The sequence below is a fragment of the Pan troglodytes genome, chromosome 1 (assembly GCF_028858775.2).
Source record: "Pan troglodytes isolate AG18354 chromosome 1, NHGRI_mPanTro3-v2.0_pri, whole genome shotgun sequence".
NCBI classification, from domain to species: Eukaryota; Metazoa; Chordata; class Mammalia; order Primates; family Hominidae; genus Pan; species Pan troglodytes.
This window is the reverse complement of record NC_072398.2, coordinates 143,835,866-143,853,188: the sequence shown is the minus strand read 5'-3', so window position 1 is coordinate 143,853,188 and position 17,323 is coordinate 143,835,866. Positions and strand designations below refer to the sequence as shown.

Below are 17,323 nucleotides of genomic sequence, written 5' to 3'. Positions count from 1 at the left end.
TTGGTGGTGTCTTTTGAAGCACAAAATTCTTTAATTTTGATGAAATCCAATTTAACTATTTCTTATTTTGTCACTAGTGCTTTTTATGTCATGTCTAAGAAATCATTGTCCAATCCAAGGTTGTCACTGTTTACTCCTATGTCTTCTTTTAAAAGTTTTATAGTTTAGCTCTTATATTTAGGCCTACGACTCACTTTGAGTTAATTTTTGTATATAATGTGAAGTGCGGGTCTAAGTTATTTCTTTTCAAAGCAGGTTGATATTTAGTTATCTCAGCATGCTTTGTTGAATTGTCTCAGCATCCTTATAGAAAATCAATTGACCATAAAAAAGGCAAGGTTTTATTTCTGGACTCTCAATTCTAGTCCTTTGACCTGTATGTCTATCCAATGCCAGTGCCTTAGTCTTTATAGGAACTATGTGACGAAGGTTAGTATCTAGTAATTTAAAGGCTCAGGAAGTTTGAGCATGTTCTTCAAGATCATATAATTAGTATACAGTGAAGCTGAGACTAGAAATTTGGATTTTCTATTGCCAGAGCCCAGATTAGAAAGTTAATACTCTGCAGTCACAGGAGGGAATTACTGTGGCATGGGCTTATTATTAGACAGAGAATGACAGGATGGAAGAAATTTGGATTCAGGGAAGATGTCACCTATGGGGATATAAGAATACACAAGGCAAAGCCAAGACCCAGGGGACAATGGGAGTGGAAGGAGGCCAAGACACCATAATTAATTAGTGCCCTTGAAAGCTCAGAGGAAGCCAGGGAAGGTTTTCAAGAGGATCTCACATTTTGACAATGTCAGGGAAGTTCTGCAGAGGTTTACCGGGTGTGTGAGTGTTGGGTGAGATAGAAGAGATTCTGGGTAGAAGAAATAGCATGCATGACAAACTAATGGTACTGAAGAATATAGCATAGCCAGGCAATGGCAAGAACCCAGCTGAAAACCAGGAGGAGCTTCAGGAACTAGTTGAGATGAGACTGGAAAAGTAATCTGACGGTAGACTATGAAGGTCCTTGAATATATTGTCAAAGAGTTTGGTTTTTCTCTTGTAATCAACTGGGAACAATTGTAGAGTTTATATAAGGGAGTTATGTCTTCAGACAACTGGTAGCAGAGAACAGGACAGACTAGAGGAGGAAACAGGCAGTAAAACTGGGTTGGGAGCTATTGCAGGAGAGATGATGAGGAGAGTAGGGATGGAGAGGAAAAGGCAGTTCTTTAGGAAGCATGATTGATAAGGCTTGGTGACTGATTTGTTGTGGGAAGGGGAGGGAGAGCGACAGGGAAAGAGAGAAAGAGAGAGAGAGCAGAGGAAGAGGAGCAGGAGGAATAGGAGGGTGAGGAGGATGCAGCAGTGGCTGCTGCTGGTGACAGGGAGGGAAGTGGGAAGGGAGAGAAGAGAAGAGAGAAGGAAAGAAAGGAAATGAACATTTCCTGAAGGCCTAATATGTGATAGCTCTGTTAGCATATTTATATTTTCAGATGAGAAAACATACTCAGAGAAGCTAAGAAAATTATTCAAAATCACAGAACTGCTAGTTGATGGTTGAAACAAATTTCAAATCCAGTCTTGTCAGACTCCAAATCCCCTGCTCTTTGCTCCACAGCATGTTGTCAAAGACAAAGCTCAGCTTTGGTAAAGGCAAGAGAGTGAGTACTGATACCACTTAGAAAGAAAAGGAAGAGAAGTGAACCTCTGTGCCCTTTTTCTTTAACAGGCACAAAGGCTTCTGCTCTAGAACTCCCTTCTTCTTACTCCAGAAGTGTTGGATGATGCTATGGGAAACAGATGAGTTTGTCCAGGGAACCATGTGGAGTATGAACAGAAGGAAGGCAAGAAAGGAACTCGTCAAACGGATCGAAGATAAGAGATGGATGGGCCCGGGACATCTTCCCCAGTGGCTCTTGTCCACGGGACACCTGGCTTGTACCCACAGAAAGTTGGCTTCCAGCCATGCTTGAGTGAGAACAGTGAGGGCCCTTGCCTTCCTACAGTGAGTACTCAATAAATGATCACTGCCATTGTCACATAATAATGTGGCTATTATGATCATGGACAGAGCAAAAATAAGTGGCTATTTTTCAAGAGTCTATTTGGTGTAGACTTCTCCAGAGGCAGAACTGTGGAATAAAATTATTTCCAGTGGTCCCTCCCAGCCCCTTGGCTCCATAATTCTCCCACTTTAATATGTGACTAGTAATTAAGAACTATCTTGAAATTTTGATTTCTGGCCCAGAGTCTATCATTATACTTCCAAATTTTATTGAGAAAATATTTGAAGCCAAAGAGAGATTTTCATTTTGTTGACTTTAAAAGAAGCATTATTCATATTCATCCAACAAATATTCATTTATCACTTGCTCACATAAACAGCCCTCTGCTAGGTACAATGGTGAAGCCAGGTAGGTACAAAATCTCTGTCCCCAGGCTGTCTGTAATCCAGATAAGGAGGAGGTGAGCATACATGTAGAGGTAAATATCAATGGAGGAGGTACTTGATCAAAATCAACTTTTTTGAGAGTTATTTCAAAGCGATTTATGGCTAAGTCTTGGAAAGTGTAGATTACAGAAGGATAGAGGTGAGAGAGACAGACAGACAGACATTGAGAGTGAGAGCAAGAAAGAGAAGAATGAGAAGGAATGAGAGAAAGGAATGAGCTTGAAGCTGGCCTTGAGATTGGGTAGGATTTGGACAGTCAGAGATGAGGCCAATTCCAGGAGGGAGAGAAGGTCTGAGTGGAAAAGAGAAGGCAAAGATAGTCCAGGTGTGTTGTAAGAAGGGGAGCCAATTAGCCTGAGGTTAGCAGGGAACTGTCCAGGTACATCCTTGGGGTCTAAGGTAGAAAGAGGAAGGGAGGGTTACAGGTCACGGACTATAAATGTGTCTTCACACATTCACTTGGACCAGGCTCATCCTAGACTTCTCATGGTCATCCTGGGGAGGCCATCATCTGTCCCTTACAAACAGGCAACTCAGTCCCAAGCCATCCTCTTGAGATGTGTATTTTGAAAGAAACGTGGTTACCAACATCTCTCAGGCATTGGAAAAAACCATTCACTGCATGCATATTGGTAACTAGCACAGTTCTGTCCATTTCCTAGAACTTTTACTATTACTGGAATGCCTCCTCTTCACTCCCTTTCCCAAGGTCATGAAGCCTGCCAGGATGCTGCCATGGTAAGAAACTGAGGCAAGGTTCTGAGGACAACCAATGATTGAGAGGCTGTTTGATTTCTCCTTCCTATAGCTTCTAATCTGGTTCCTCAGTGATTTGTGTCCTCTACTTATTTGGGATGCAAACCCTCATAGTAGGGCCTGGGATGCACTCCCAGCTTTGTGTAGCGCCTGGATAGCCAAAGATAGGGCCTAGGGAAAGGTTTCTTAGACACCAAATAACATGTAGATGATTTATACATAAATGAGTCAGAAATATGGAGATTAAGTTTTCGCTGAGATGCACATGAATTAAGGAGAAAAGTGTTTGAGGCAATTTAAAAAGAAATGCCATGAAACTTAAAGCATATGGAAAATAATACAAGATGTTGGAGAAATCTCTAAACGGATGGGGTTTGGCCTAACAAGTCCTTGGAGCCCCTCCCCATTTCACAAAAAATCTCATGATTTAAAGGAATTAACTTGACTTTAGAGACTGGCTGAAAAGGGTCTATGGCTCCAGCTTTGACTGGCTCATCCCCAGTCTAATTGTTGAGATTTTAATTTTTTTTTTTTTACCTTGTTCTGTGGTTCATGTCTAAATACTCAAAGATGTTTATATTGCATACATTCGGCTCTAATTGGCCCTTAAAAGAAGGTGTTGATTAGAATCTGCTCAACATCAACAGCTAGCTCACACAACATTCTGTAATTACTGTTTATTAATTTAGTTCAAGTGGCATAGTTGAAAGCCCTGTTCAGATGGGAGAAGTAAATTGTCACTGGTATTGAATATGTAAATTATGTGCATTGTAAATTTCCATGAAGAAATGTTTAAAGTCAAATGCTGTGCACATAAACCCTTCTGGTTTTATCTAACCCAGCCCTTGGAGTCGAATCAGGTCTTCACTCAGAAAGCACACAGCAGAGCAACCTGTGGGGACTATGCCATTGTCCCAGGGTGGTTCATCTTACCTAGAGTTCCTAAAATGAGATTTTGTAATCAAGTTTTGTTGTGTGTGTTCCCTTTTTTTATGAAACAAGTCAACGCTAATGTGCCCTCTTTATCCTTGTTCACAAAGCCCTTCTGTGGAGTTCCCCAGCAGATTTTCTAAGGATGTTTGGCAACCTAGCAAATTCCCCTCTTTCCCTGAGGAAGCTTCTAGATGCTGTTGGGTGGCATGCTGAAAACAACAGGAATTGAAGACAGCTTTTCTTCAGCAAATAGCTGAAATAAGTTACTGTGAATGTGTGGGGTTTTTTCTTCCCCCAGAGCATTAAAGAAGATGGCAGGAACTGGGACATACTCTCTAGTTGGGCTTGTTTCCTGAAGCCCAAACACTATGATCTCAGGAAGCTGTATTAAAGGCTCTGCAGCTCTTCCCAGGAGAGGGTGTGGCTTAATCTGGTTGGGATAACCTTATTATACCAAAGATTGTCTTGGATTCTTGCTGTATTAAGGTTGAATTAAGTGAAATTTTTCTTTAAACATCAACCAAAACATTTTTCTTTTTTCTGTCTTAATGGTGCTTCGGGCAAGTTACTTAATTGATCTATTCCTTGGATTCCTTACCTATAAAATAGAAAAAATAGTAGTACCAATTTCATGAATTGAATGCAAAGATTAAGTGAAATAATACCTGTAAGGTGCTTAAAAGACAGCTTGCCCATAGTTTAGGGACAATACGTGTTAACTATTATTTGTCCCTGTAAAATTTTACATGGTTACAACTGCACCCCAGAATGCTTTTGTATGTTATTATAAGATTTCCTTTTGTAGAAATTTCTGATTATTTGAGAGAATCTTAAATTTACAACTAGTCCAAAAAGATACTTTAAAAAAATTAGGGATGAAAACCAAAGGTTTTTGTAAGCATGAAAATTTAATTATTATTTTAGTCATTCTTAAGGTTGAAAAGAGTAGTTGAGGCAAAAAGTACATCTGGCTCCTCTGCCACTGAAGCCCACACGTGCCCATTTGGGGGGCTTTCTGTCTTTGTATAAGTTTTTCAGCCCAGATGTTGGATGTTTTCAATTTTGCCGAATCTGACTATAAATGAACTGAAAAAAAATGGCCCAACTGTTACTGGGACTAATTATGATGGTTCCAAGGAGAATGTGCATGCTTTCACTTTTTCTTTATGAAGTCTTCCTGAAGAAAGCCTTTTGATTGAAATAACCCATTTGGATGATAGCTAACATTTTCAGAAGTAATAATAATACAACTTCAGATCCGTAGAGAGGAAGGAATGGGAACATGAAGCGCTTTACAGATGCTGGCTCATTCATCAGCATTACCCTCCTGTGTGGCAGGTGGCAAACATTATTCTTCCTGTTTTACAGATGCAGAAACTGAGGCACTGAGAAATAAAAGCATGAGGCATAAAAGTTCCAGAGCAAGTCAGTGATAGAAACAGGAAGCCTAGAGCCTTATAATCTGGTTAGCTGCTATCCACTAAGGAAAATCTGGTTAGGAGCCATCCACTGAAAACACTGCTGCTAGTGAGTTCCCCTCACCCAGGAGAGCCTGCCTTTATCCACCAGATGTTTCAGCTCAGTTGTCTGTTTATTCCTGTAAAGTAAATCCCATTTTCCTATTAATTTCTATTGAAAAATCAGCGATATGGACCCCCAGATTCTTCCCATACCTAGAGCTGAATGTTTTTGATATGGGAGAACCGAATGTGGTTGCCCAGGCTCTGGTTGTTTTTTGACCTCTCCACTTCCCACCTTACTCCCATCCCAGTAGTGTTTTGAGAAGTTGGGGAAAAAACATGATGCAGAGTGGAGAGGGCATGGGCAGTGCTTTCTCACTTTTGGTGCTCACTCTGGACAATATTTCTTAAGGTCAGGAGGGGTTCTGTCCAGTCGGAGGCCCCCAGAGCAGATTGTTAATACCCCCGGGATTTGGCTTTGCATCTTCCTTGGGTGATTCTAAGCTCTATTTTCACAGATTGCAAATAAGTGACACCATTTTACACATGGTTTAATTTCTTGAAATATTTTGTTTATTAATATAACTGCCCACTAATGTCTTCGTTGCATGTTAGGTAGAGACATGGGGACTGAGAAGGTGGAAGGAGGTAAGTAGGGAGATAAACAGGGAGTCCCTGTGCTCAAGGAGGTAGAAGCTTTATGGGGGAGACAGAAGGAAACCAACATCTATCATGCAGGGTCACTTGTAACTGGGTAATGATTGGTAACAGGGGCACCTAGCTAACCCTGTCCTCTGGGAGTTCTCAGGGGAAGTTTTGAAGAATGACTAGGAATTAGCCAGGTGACCAGGGGTGGTGTGTCACTCTAGGCAGAGGCTACAGTGTGTGCAAAGGTATGGAAACTTGCAAGATCTTGCCCTCCGGGAAGCAGTGAGCAGTGAGAAGCACTGCACGGCTCTTGTGCACACCGTACACTGATGCTGACTGGATGTAGAGGTCAAGGTGGGTGGAAGCCAGGCTTAGAAGTCACTTTAGTGCTAAGAAACATTTGAATGTTTCCCTGAAGACCACAGGGCATCTTTGAAAGCTGCTGTGATGGGGATTTGCACATGCCCGAAAGTAAGGCTTCCAATTCTACAGAGCCAACTGGTTTCCTGCTTTGCTAATGGAATAAATCTGTGGTGTACTTATGTGTTTATTAGTCAAGGCTCTCCAGAGAAACAGAACCAACAGGAGATTTATTTGTTTGTCTATTTATTGACTGATTGATTTTAGGCAATTGGCTAACAAGATTATGGAGGCTAGCAAATCCAAAATCTGCAGGGTGGGCTGGCAGACTGAAGTCAGGAGAGGAGCCAGTGCTGCAGTTCACATCCAGAGGCCATCTACTGGCAGCATTCTGCTTGCTGAGGGATGACTTGGGGGCAGTGTGTGTGCCAACCTTCTGTTCTATTCCCGCCCTCAAGTGATTGAATAAGGAGCACCTACAGCATGGAGGACAATCTGCTTTACTCAAAGTCTACCAGTTTAAATGATAATCTCCACCAAAAACATCCAGAAGAATGTTTTACACATATCTGGGCATCATGACCAGTCAAGTTGACACATAAGGTTAGCCATCACAAAGCAAATGTATATATTCACATGGGTGTAGTATTCCTACACCTGTCTGCTTCCCGTAGGACTTCATTTATTCTTTAAAAATTCCTAATTGAGTGCCTACTTCGTGTCAACCCTTAGAGACCCAAGAGTGAGCAAGACAGTATTGCTGACCTCATGGAGCTTTCTACAGGAGCAGGGGTTGGCAAATTATGGCCCATAGCTTATTTTTGTCAACAAAGATTTATTGTGGCACAACTGTGTCCATTTATTTATGCATTGTTTATAGCTGCTTAGGTGCCACAATGGCAGAGTTTAGTAGTTACAACAGACTTTATGGTCTGCAAATCCTAAAATATTTACCATCTGGGTCTTTATGGTGTTCATAGAAAAAGCTTGATGATCCTCATATTGGAGGGTATGAATATTAAGAAAGTAAATATATAGACATATAATATGATGTCAATTAGACATAAGTGCTTTGAAGAAAAGTAAGACAGGATAAAAGGATAAAATACTGGGGGTGCTTTTTTTCGACACAGTGGTTAGGAAAGGGTCTCTCTGTAAAAATGATATTTGAGCAGGGACCTCTGTAAAAATGATAAAGGAGAGGCAGCCATGAGAATGCCTGGGGGTCATGAGTCCCAGGCAGAGGAATCTGCAAATTGCTGGCATGCTTGAGAATCTAAAGGCTAAGAAATATCAGGGCCAATCACCTGCAATTTGTTCTCTCATTTGATATGTGCAGGAAGGCCTGTGTTTCACTAAAGTTGGCTGAGAGGTTGAATTCTTGAAAAGTACAGTCTGAGTGTTTTGGTTCTGAGCATTAGAACCCCAATCTTCATAATTTCCCCATTGGGTTACCAACCTCCATATGGGATCAAATGCCTCCATTGTTACTCTTTCCCCTCCACAAATCTCCACCGTTGCAGAGTCCAAAAATGCAAATTCCTCAGCCTGGCAATGCAAATCTTGGATGGTCAGTCCTACCTCAACTGACCCTTCTAACATGACATCCTGGTTTGTTACCCTGCAATTCTCCCATGCTATCCCCTGTTCCTCCCATATCAAGAGCCTGTGTTTCTCCTTTCTTCATGTTCCATTCACCTTCCCCTCCCCAACCAGAGCCACTGCTCATACCGCCTCCTCCTCCTGAGATGCTCTTACCTCCATCCTTTTGCTCTGTCTCTCCTTTTCTTCCTCTCTTCCTCCTTCTATTCTCCGTACCTCTAAGTCCCCTCCCACTCATTGCTTGTTTGAATTTCCATTACAACATTGACTTCAGTTTCTGTGATCCTGGCTCATGCACATGTGTCTCTCTTCTAGTCACCTATGAGGCCTGACAGTAGAAATGCAAGGAGAGCAAAGTAGTTTTCTGTGCAGAAGGAATGAGGCCAAGTAAATTACAGTTACTCGACATCTTACTAGGGACTTGTTTGTGCCAAGTACTGTGCAAGGGCCCTGAGGAGATAGCCATGAATCAGACATAATCTTGACCTTTAGGGAGCTCACAGTATAATGGGGGAGAAAACACATGAAGAAATGCTGATGGTACAATACAGATGCTTATATGTGCCTCAGAAACAGAGATAGTGTGTGGCTAGCTCTGCCCACATGAATCAGCAGGTGCTTTATTGAAGAGGTGATGTTTTAGTAAGGTCTAGGCAGAAGAAAAGAGAAAAAGCAGCACGTGTAACAGCAGGAAGCTGAAAAGGAGTCGTGCTTACCTGAGACTTGGGGAGAAAGTTGTAAGTAGTGAAGCCTAGAGAGGGAGTCAGTGGGAATGGTAGGAAATGGGGCAGTAAAAATAGAGTCCTGATGTGGGTGAGCAAGCAAGAAAGCAAACTTTATTTTTATATTTGCATCTTCCTCACTTAACCTAGTCCCTTTAACAGGGTTATAAATACTCACCAGTTTCTTGACTTGAACTGAGCAAATTAAACACATTTTTCTATATATCTTGACAACCTTTCAAACATGGTAGAGCAATAATTTTTGTAATGTGATACACATCACATATAATGATTGTGTCAGATATATACTGCTATAGTCTGAATGTTTGGGTCCCCTTATGATTCATATATTGGCACTTAAACCCCAATATGATAATATTAAGAGGTGGGGTACTCAGGATGTGATTAGATTATCAGGGCTCTGCCCCCATCAATAGGATTAGTGCATTTATGAAAGAGGCTTGGGAAAGCCCTTTTCACCTTCTGCCTTGTAAGGACACAAAGAAGGGGCCATCTATGAGTAATGGGCTGTCACCAGACACCAGATCTGTTGGCACCTTGATCTTGGACTTCCCAGCCTCTGGAACTGTGAGCAATAAATTTCTGTTGTTTATAAATTACCCAATCTAAGGTATTTTGTTATAGCAGCCCAAACAGACTAAACTGTATACAGTTCATTGCATCATATATTACATGATTTTCTTGAGCTCAAGGCAGAGCCAGGCATCTATCAATCTCCTGATCCTAGCTGTGGTTTCCTCTGTGAGACCAATGTATTTACTATGCATAAAAACTTTTTCTCATTAAAGTAAGAATTGTGCCCCATGCTTCAGCAATGAGATATGTTGAAGCCAGCAGACCTACCTGGCATTTTACTTTTATAGAACCCTTGCTAGATAGATTGTAATAGAGTCAGGACAAATGGCTGTGACAAGATTTCCTTCGGAGGAGACTGAGGAAATAGTGACCAATGATCATTTGGTGTCAATATTTAATTACTAAATGAGGTGAGCATGATCTAATAGCAATTTGATTTCCTTCTCATATAGCCCAAGCCAGACAAGGCTGACCATGTGTTCTTGCCAGGAAGCTAACACCATCTTAAAGATGAATTTTTTCTCTATTAGGTCAATGAGGAGTGAACCAAATATTTTCTACTTGGGTCTTCACATGATAAAAGCTTAACAGCTTTGAAGGAGCTATTACAGGCAAATGCCTGAAAGAAATAACCGTTTTGAAAGGTCTATAATTATGTACTTCTGTAATAGTGTGTAAGGGGATCACAGTTCCCATGAAGAGTTATTGAGTAAATAGTGAGTTCTTAAGTCAGTGACTACTTATTTACATCATAGTCAGTAATGGCAGTCAAAGAACCATTGCAAGCTACTGAGTAGATCTTATTCATCCATGTAGTAAGGTACGTAAGGCACTGAGGTCTGTTCTCTACTCAGATATGAAAAAACATTGTAGCAACTTGGAGCAAAGGTGAGGTACCATCTTGCCATTGAGCCAGGGGATGCTAATAAGTTCCAAAGGTCCCTGCAAATGATTTAGGTTCAAAGTGACTGGAATGGCACTGCCTGGAGGACATTTGCCTTTGACCTTCCAGCCTCCATTATCCTTCCTTCTGATGATAGGTTCTTTTCCTTCCTTTTGGATTCACCCTTCCTAAATTCTCTGTGACTCAGGTAGGGCTGTCAATCAGATGGTCAGGCTGCCCAATCAGCAAGAGTTCCAAGCAGCACTCTTAAGAGTCCTTTTGGGGATTTGATATAATTTCTGGGAAATAGACATATTTTTTTTGTAGGATCCCTGGTAAAATGTCCTTGGTAAAAGTGTAAGCTTGGAGCTGCTGTACCTTTCTTTACCACCCAATAGAAAAATCTTGCCTAAAGCTAAAACCAACACAGAGTAAAATAGAGAAAAGAGATGGTGGGAAAGAAATAGATTTCTGACCACATTGTTTGAGCACCTGAGTGAGCCATGCCTGAAGCTAGACCATGCCTTGAACTTCTCAGTTACAGGGCCAGTAGATTTCTGTTTTGTATTTATGTGCTTCGAATTGGGTTTTATGTTGCCGTCACTGTTGGACTCTCCAGTGTGGAGTACCTTATTTGTGATTTTTATTTTCTTCTCTCTAGTGCCTACCTAATTTGTGAGAATTCCATGAGTATGTCTGTATGTATTCTGTGAGTATATTAGGAGACATTGATCTCTGTATTGGGACATGACCCCAGCTGCTTGACATCTCTCAATAGTCCCAGTAATGTTAGAATTATAGAGAAGTTGAAACTAAAGGGTTGGCTTTATCAGTCTAATGCCTCCTCCATTGGCAGAATCAGCAGGAGTTGTCTAACTGTATCTGAATAACAATCCCAGGAAAGAAATACCCCTGCTCATACTTTCCCCCTTTCATTCTTTTGTTTTATCTTTGTCAAATATATGAAGTTTCTATCTTCTTAACTTTAAACCTGATGACTAGCATGAGATGATGCTGCATTATAGAACATTTTCCTTACATATTTAATATTTTAACACTTATACAAAAGAAAAGGTGGCATTGGGAATGATGCACTGTTGAGCCTGTGATTATGGCTGAGAGAGACCACTCACCACTCAGGGTGAAGTCATTGTCAATCCTCTCTGCAAAGGCTAAGCCTCTAAGAGGATGACAAAATACAATGTTAATTGGCATAAGTCTTCTTTATAGCTAAAAAGAAGCTTTTATGATGGAATGAATGAAAATGCAGGATGTTGACAAAGCCCCAAAGAAGTGTTCAAAAGAATAAGTGACTGCAAAGTCTCTAGGAACTGAAATTGCACCAAATTTGGCCTAGTTTTTCAGTAGCTAAAGGCATAGAGTTAAAAATTCAAGAACTAGACTGGAGTCTTTTCAGAAATATGGTTGCCCTGGGTGCCCCTGGGGTCTCAGAGTCAGGGTTCAAGTATCTAATTGTTGGTTCTGAGCTTTGCTCAGAATGTTATCCTTTCATTTTGTTTAGTATTTGTTTTATGGTTTCTCAGCAACTACCATCATTTCTGCATCTGGAACAGGTCAACAATGGATATACATCTCTTAATCTTGCTCCAGATGTTGAAAATCTCAATTGGTGGAGTGACAAGGTAGCTGAGAGTGGCTGTTTCTATAAGGGGAATCAACATCTTTCTTCAGTTGGAGAACTTCTTTAATGTTGTGTCCAAGTAATGGATGGTCAAAATCTAGAGGAGAGGATAGCAGATGACATGAGTAAAGAAACAATTTTTTAAATAAAAGATGCCCAGAGGGAAGGTAGATGGGGAGGGGAACCAGCCAATGATGCGCAAGGGCAAGTTGGACAAGAAAAGTTCACTAATGTTGTTTATGTCTATACAAGACTCAGCAGATTCCCATAGGACGCACTTGTCCATCACTTCAAGCACTTTCAAGGACTATTTCATGAGCCTTTCACGGGTATGCCTCCATTTTTCTTTTTTGTACAAGAGTACTGTACAATTATTCTCCATATCTTTTTAAAATATACTTTTAGTAGGAAACTTAGACCTACATTTAGGTGGTTTTACAAGCATATCTCCAACTTCAAAATTTTCACTTGCATTTGGGAGTCTTAAATCATTTGGGCATGAAATCAGGTAGGTAGGAATAGGGTATAAAGAAGGAGTGCATGTATATAGAGTTGATTCTGTTCTTCTTGACTTACAAAGTTTAATTTCTATCAAAATAGCAGAATGAGAAAACCTGAGACATTTTCAATGGCTTCAGAGAGGCTCGAGATTTGACTTAGCTGGCAGAACAACTAAAATGGCCTAAGATTCTTTATCTTTGGCTACAATGTGAGGAATGCATTCTGTCTTGGTGGCTGGCTTTCTTTGCCTCCTTACCATGCTTGCTAATGGTTTCATAAACCCCTCTCCACTAAGTAATGGCTTCTCTCCTGCTTCAGCCTCTACCCTCAGTCTCCCTCAATGCTTCCTGGATTGCTACTCCTATTCTTTCTCTCTTCTCTTTTCCTGCTTGTGGCTCATCTCCGTTTGTGTCCCAGTAGCAGTAGAAATGGGGTAAACTTCTCCCAGGAGATATTGTATAGCAGTTCCAACTTCCATGAATATAATTACTGTGCTGCATAGAATACTTTCTATTCTCTTATAATGTATTCATAATGCTAAGATTCAGACCATTCAGAACTTTAAAGTTCCTACCATGTATATGAGGACTTGATTTATATAACTTCTAGAAAAGCAAGGAAGACAATAGTTAACCTAAACCAATTCCTTGGTCATTTAGCCCTGGACATCCTAAATACCTTCTACATTTTAGTGAAGAATGTATTTTCCATTTGATAGCTTAATGAATGATATTGTTGTGTCTTGCATAATGATCATTACAATTCAATGGCCAGGGGAATGAAAGCACCCAGCCAATATGCCTATTTTGGCTCTCAGTTTTATTGAGGGTAAAGTATAGAAATGTTATCTGAGTTTCTAATGGACCCGCTCCTGTTCCTCAAGGGGTTATCACCAACTATCAGAGAGATCCCAATCTTTCAGACTATGGGATGTAGAGTAATTAGGCTTCAATGTTTTCAGGAGTGTGTGTGGGTTTTTTTTTTTTTTTTACCCAGAAAAAAAAAAAAAACAAAAAAAAGCCTCTTTCCAGATGTAGAACTGAAGTATCTGTTGCTTCTGATGTTGCTATCAGAGGCCAATTGGGAAGCAAAGTATCAAACACAATGGCTCTTTTGAATTCCTTTGCAAGAGGCAGAACATTCCCAGCCTCAAGATTCCTGTCCTTCTTGCCTTGGTGTGGGGAAAAAAGCAAATCCCCTCCAACTCGAAGAAAGAGTCTTCCTCTCCCCACCTTGTGCCCCTGACCTCTGAACCCAGCCTAGTTCTGCTATTTCTTAGGAAATGATTCACCTCAGAAGTGTGGCATTTGAAGGTGAAAGACAGGGAGATTAGAGGAATTCGAGACTGTTTTCACAATTCCAGTTGGGAAGTTGGAGAAAATTTCGGTGACATTTAAACTGCCAGTTACTTTATTAGATTTTAATTTCTAAAGCAAAACTAAATAAGTGCAGTCAGTCAATGACTGGCCAAAATCTGTGCATGCATAGGCTCATTAGGAGCGTTTCTTCTCTTAACTGAAAAGCTCTAAGTGTTGACCTTGAGTGGAAGCACCGTGGAGAATCAAGCATAACAGTTTCTCATTTCGGTCTCAAATGTACTTGAGCATTTTTTTTATTTTTAATAAGGAATCACACATTTGGGACCAAAAAAAGGAAAAAAAGAAAATAAAGTACTGAGTCATTGTTGTCCCTTTCTTGGATATTGGTTTTCCTTTTAAAAAAAATTAGAAATGAGGTGGATTGATTGCTGAAGTTTTAGGCCAGCACGGTTTTGAAAGCAACCCTGTTGCTATCAGCACAGGCTAGGCAGATCAGAAATAAGAAATGTTTATGACGCTTTCTTCTCCTCTTCCGTGCTCTGATCCTCCTTAGAATAAAATTTTACTTAGAACACATATAGATCAGATCAGGGAAAATGTGGATGAGGACAGTAGGTTGGAATTTTTCTTGTGGGTTTTTTGTTGTTGTTGTTGTTGATGATTTGTTTTTCTACTAGCTGTTTGGGGGTTAGGGGAAGGGGTTGTGCATTTTCAAGATGGAATTGCTCACCAGGCCCCTTTTTTGCATTATCTTTGAAATTAGATTCTTTTCAATTATTCAGGAGCAGATGATCAGTTTGCAGATTATCTGGGTATTTTGTTTCTTCCCTTTCCTCTCTTTTGTTTGCCAGCTTTTTTGATAGTTTGCTTACTCTGCTGACATCCACAAAATTGACCATAAAAGGAAGGAAACATCCAATCAGTTTTGCTTGTTAATTGCACTAGTACAATTTATTCAGAAAGAAACGAAAATATAGACCAAACTGGAGCTTGAAGATTATCTGTGAATCAATCTACCCATACTTTCTTTAAGCCTCATTTGTACAGATAATCGAGGGTTGGCAGAACTTCAGAGAAGTATCTCTTAAGGGAGATCAAACACTTCTCAAAACCCAACTCCCTCTGAAATGGCAAATTTTTTCATTCCCATGGGAAAGTCATTGCTTAGAGAAGCAAGTAGACAGAGGTGCTGAGAGAAAGGGAATTCCTCTGGTCTGAGCTACCTTTGATGGGACAGGTTCAATAAAGTTTGGCTAAGTTGGTGATTTGTTCTAGGCCCAGACATGTACATAAACGTGTGAGTGCGCATGTGCACGTGCCCGTGTGTAATATTCAAATCCACCTCAAGGCAAGATGCCAGGAGCGGGTATGGAGGTCAGTGCCTGTGAGTTGCACGTTTCTTAATAATGAGAGCTCTCCCCAGCCTGGGGCCCCTGCTCTCCGCCCCTTTGGGTTCAAGGGCTGCTCTTCCAACTCTGACCACCCAGTGGTGTGAAACTAATGATTAACCCTTTGGCACCAGCACTGGAGGCTTTTCTCCACTAATTGGTAATGCAAAACCCATTAGTGATTACTGTGGGGATATTCCAAGTCCAGATGTCAGAAGGCTAATGAAAAATTAAGTATTGCATTTTGCTGGAGGGGATTAAAAATTTTAGGAGGGGTGATGATGTCTTTTTCTTCTTTCTGCCAGCAACTGAGATTGAACATCAAAGCTATTGTCCTCCATGAGCTGGTTGGGCTTTATCTGGAAGGTCAGAAAAGTTTTGCCACCAGATCCAAACAAATACCATCTAGAACTATCCTTCACAGTTCAGAAATGGAGATGGTTCCCAGGGGCCATGTAAAAAGTGAATTTAATTGCCCAATAATTGCAGGCATTTTGCCTGTAAATATATTTGTTAATTGAAAAAATATATATATTTTTGCTATATTTAGGCTCCTGGAAATGGATAAGAGGGAAATTTATTGGAGAACTTTATTTGGACTTGAGGACCTATTTGTGCAAGTCCATTCCTTATTAATAGGTCTTTGTTTTCGCTGTAAGCCACAGACAAGGATTTTGAGAAACATACTCATTTTCTTCTAAGTTATATCAGCATAGTAATCTCTCTTGGCTAAAAACCAGCTTCCATTTGCATGTTTAATAAAAATATAACACTAATATCATATTCAAAACTATTTTTTCCTTTTAGGCAAAGCCTTCAAAATAACCTGGTTCCTTATATCTACCGTAAATGCTGTTTATCCTGGGTTGAAGTCTTTAATATAGGAAGAGAATGCTAAAACAGCTTGATTACTCTTTCCTTCTTCTATCAGTCACAAACCATCTCTCTTAATTTTGGTGTAAGGACATTTACATAACCAGGGAGAGAGTCCTTTAACTACATTTCTATTATGCTTGGCACTTGTGTGAAAGGATATTATATTCATGTGCATTAGAGATTGCTTATAAAAGATCAAGACAATAATAGCCGATCAGACGATAAAGGTCTCTTTTCTCCTCCCAGACAGGCTGTCTCTGACAGAAGAATACAGTTCATCAAAAGTGTCTGCAGGTTGTCAAACTCAGAGAGGTTTGGGGACCCTCTGAGGCTGTCGTGGTCAACAAGAAGATTTTCTGTCGGGCTTTTCCATCACTCACCCTGAGGAAATAATCACTCACTACATTCTGCATGTTCTCATGATAGAGTTCTCCATTTGAGAGAAAAGAGCCATTTTATCAAAGGACAATATAGCCCTTCTCTGGGTCCGCGTAGCTTCCATTATCAGACCATAATAAATCATATTTATGTTCCCAGTTAATAAGACTGATTACAACACAGGTTCCAGACGTGGGAAAAGCAAAGCAGGTGAAAAGATGTTTTAATGAAAATATGATAAGAAAACAGCTTCTTGTGAACATTCTGTGCTATTATTTGTAATGATTACAGACAATTTTTGATGCATCTTGTTTAGCAATGGTTTAAGCTGCATAAATTGGCTCACTGGTAGATAAGTAAAAATGATAAGAAAAAATCATGAAATCTTCTTATGTTGTCCAGAATCATTATGTACATAACAAGGGCAAAATGGGTTTAATGTATATGCTGGGGATGGAGGGGAAACAGGCTTCTCAGAAAAGCATGGCTTGGGTATTATTTGAAATGATTTAGAAATTTTCTCCTCATCTTGCTTATTAAAGATGTGTTCTCCCTGAAATTTGGGGGTGCTAGGCATTAATTTCATCTTTGTAAATGAATCTACAGCTCTACTTCTTTTATCCAATCTCAAAGTTGTTGGTTTTTTTTCTTGCTTTCTTTTTTTCCCTTCTTGGACCTCAGTACAAAGAGACAAAGAGATATATATTTCCTACTCAATGTTTGTGCACACTTGCCATTAGTGCTAATGGGAATTAAGTGCCTGCTTGGGAGGAAAACAGACCCCAAAGTTTAATATTGAAAGCTACCTT

The 17,323-nt window shown here is 40.2% G+C and overlaps 1 long non-coding RNA gene across 1 annotated transcript in view; it reads left to right on the top strand.

The window, feature by feature from the left end:
* Window positions 1-17,083, top strand: part of LOC134807758 (uncharacterized) — a 72,554-nt gene extending 55,471 nt beyond the window's left edge. The window contains exons 3-4 of the long non-coding RNA XR_010148991.1: window positions 1,727-2,002; window positions 16,383-17,083. This is a non-coding gene — a long non-coding RNA (uncharacterized LOC134807758). The remainder of the gene's footprint in view (window positions 1-1,726; window positions 2,003-16,382) is intronic.
* The last annotated feature ends 240 nt before the right edge of the window (window positions 17,084-17,323 follow it).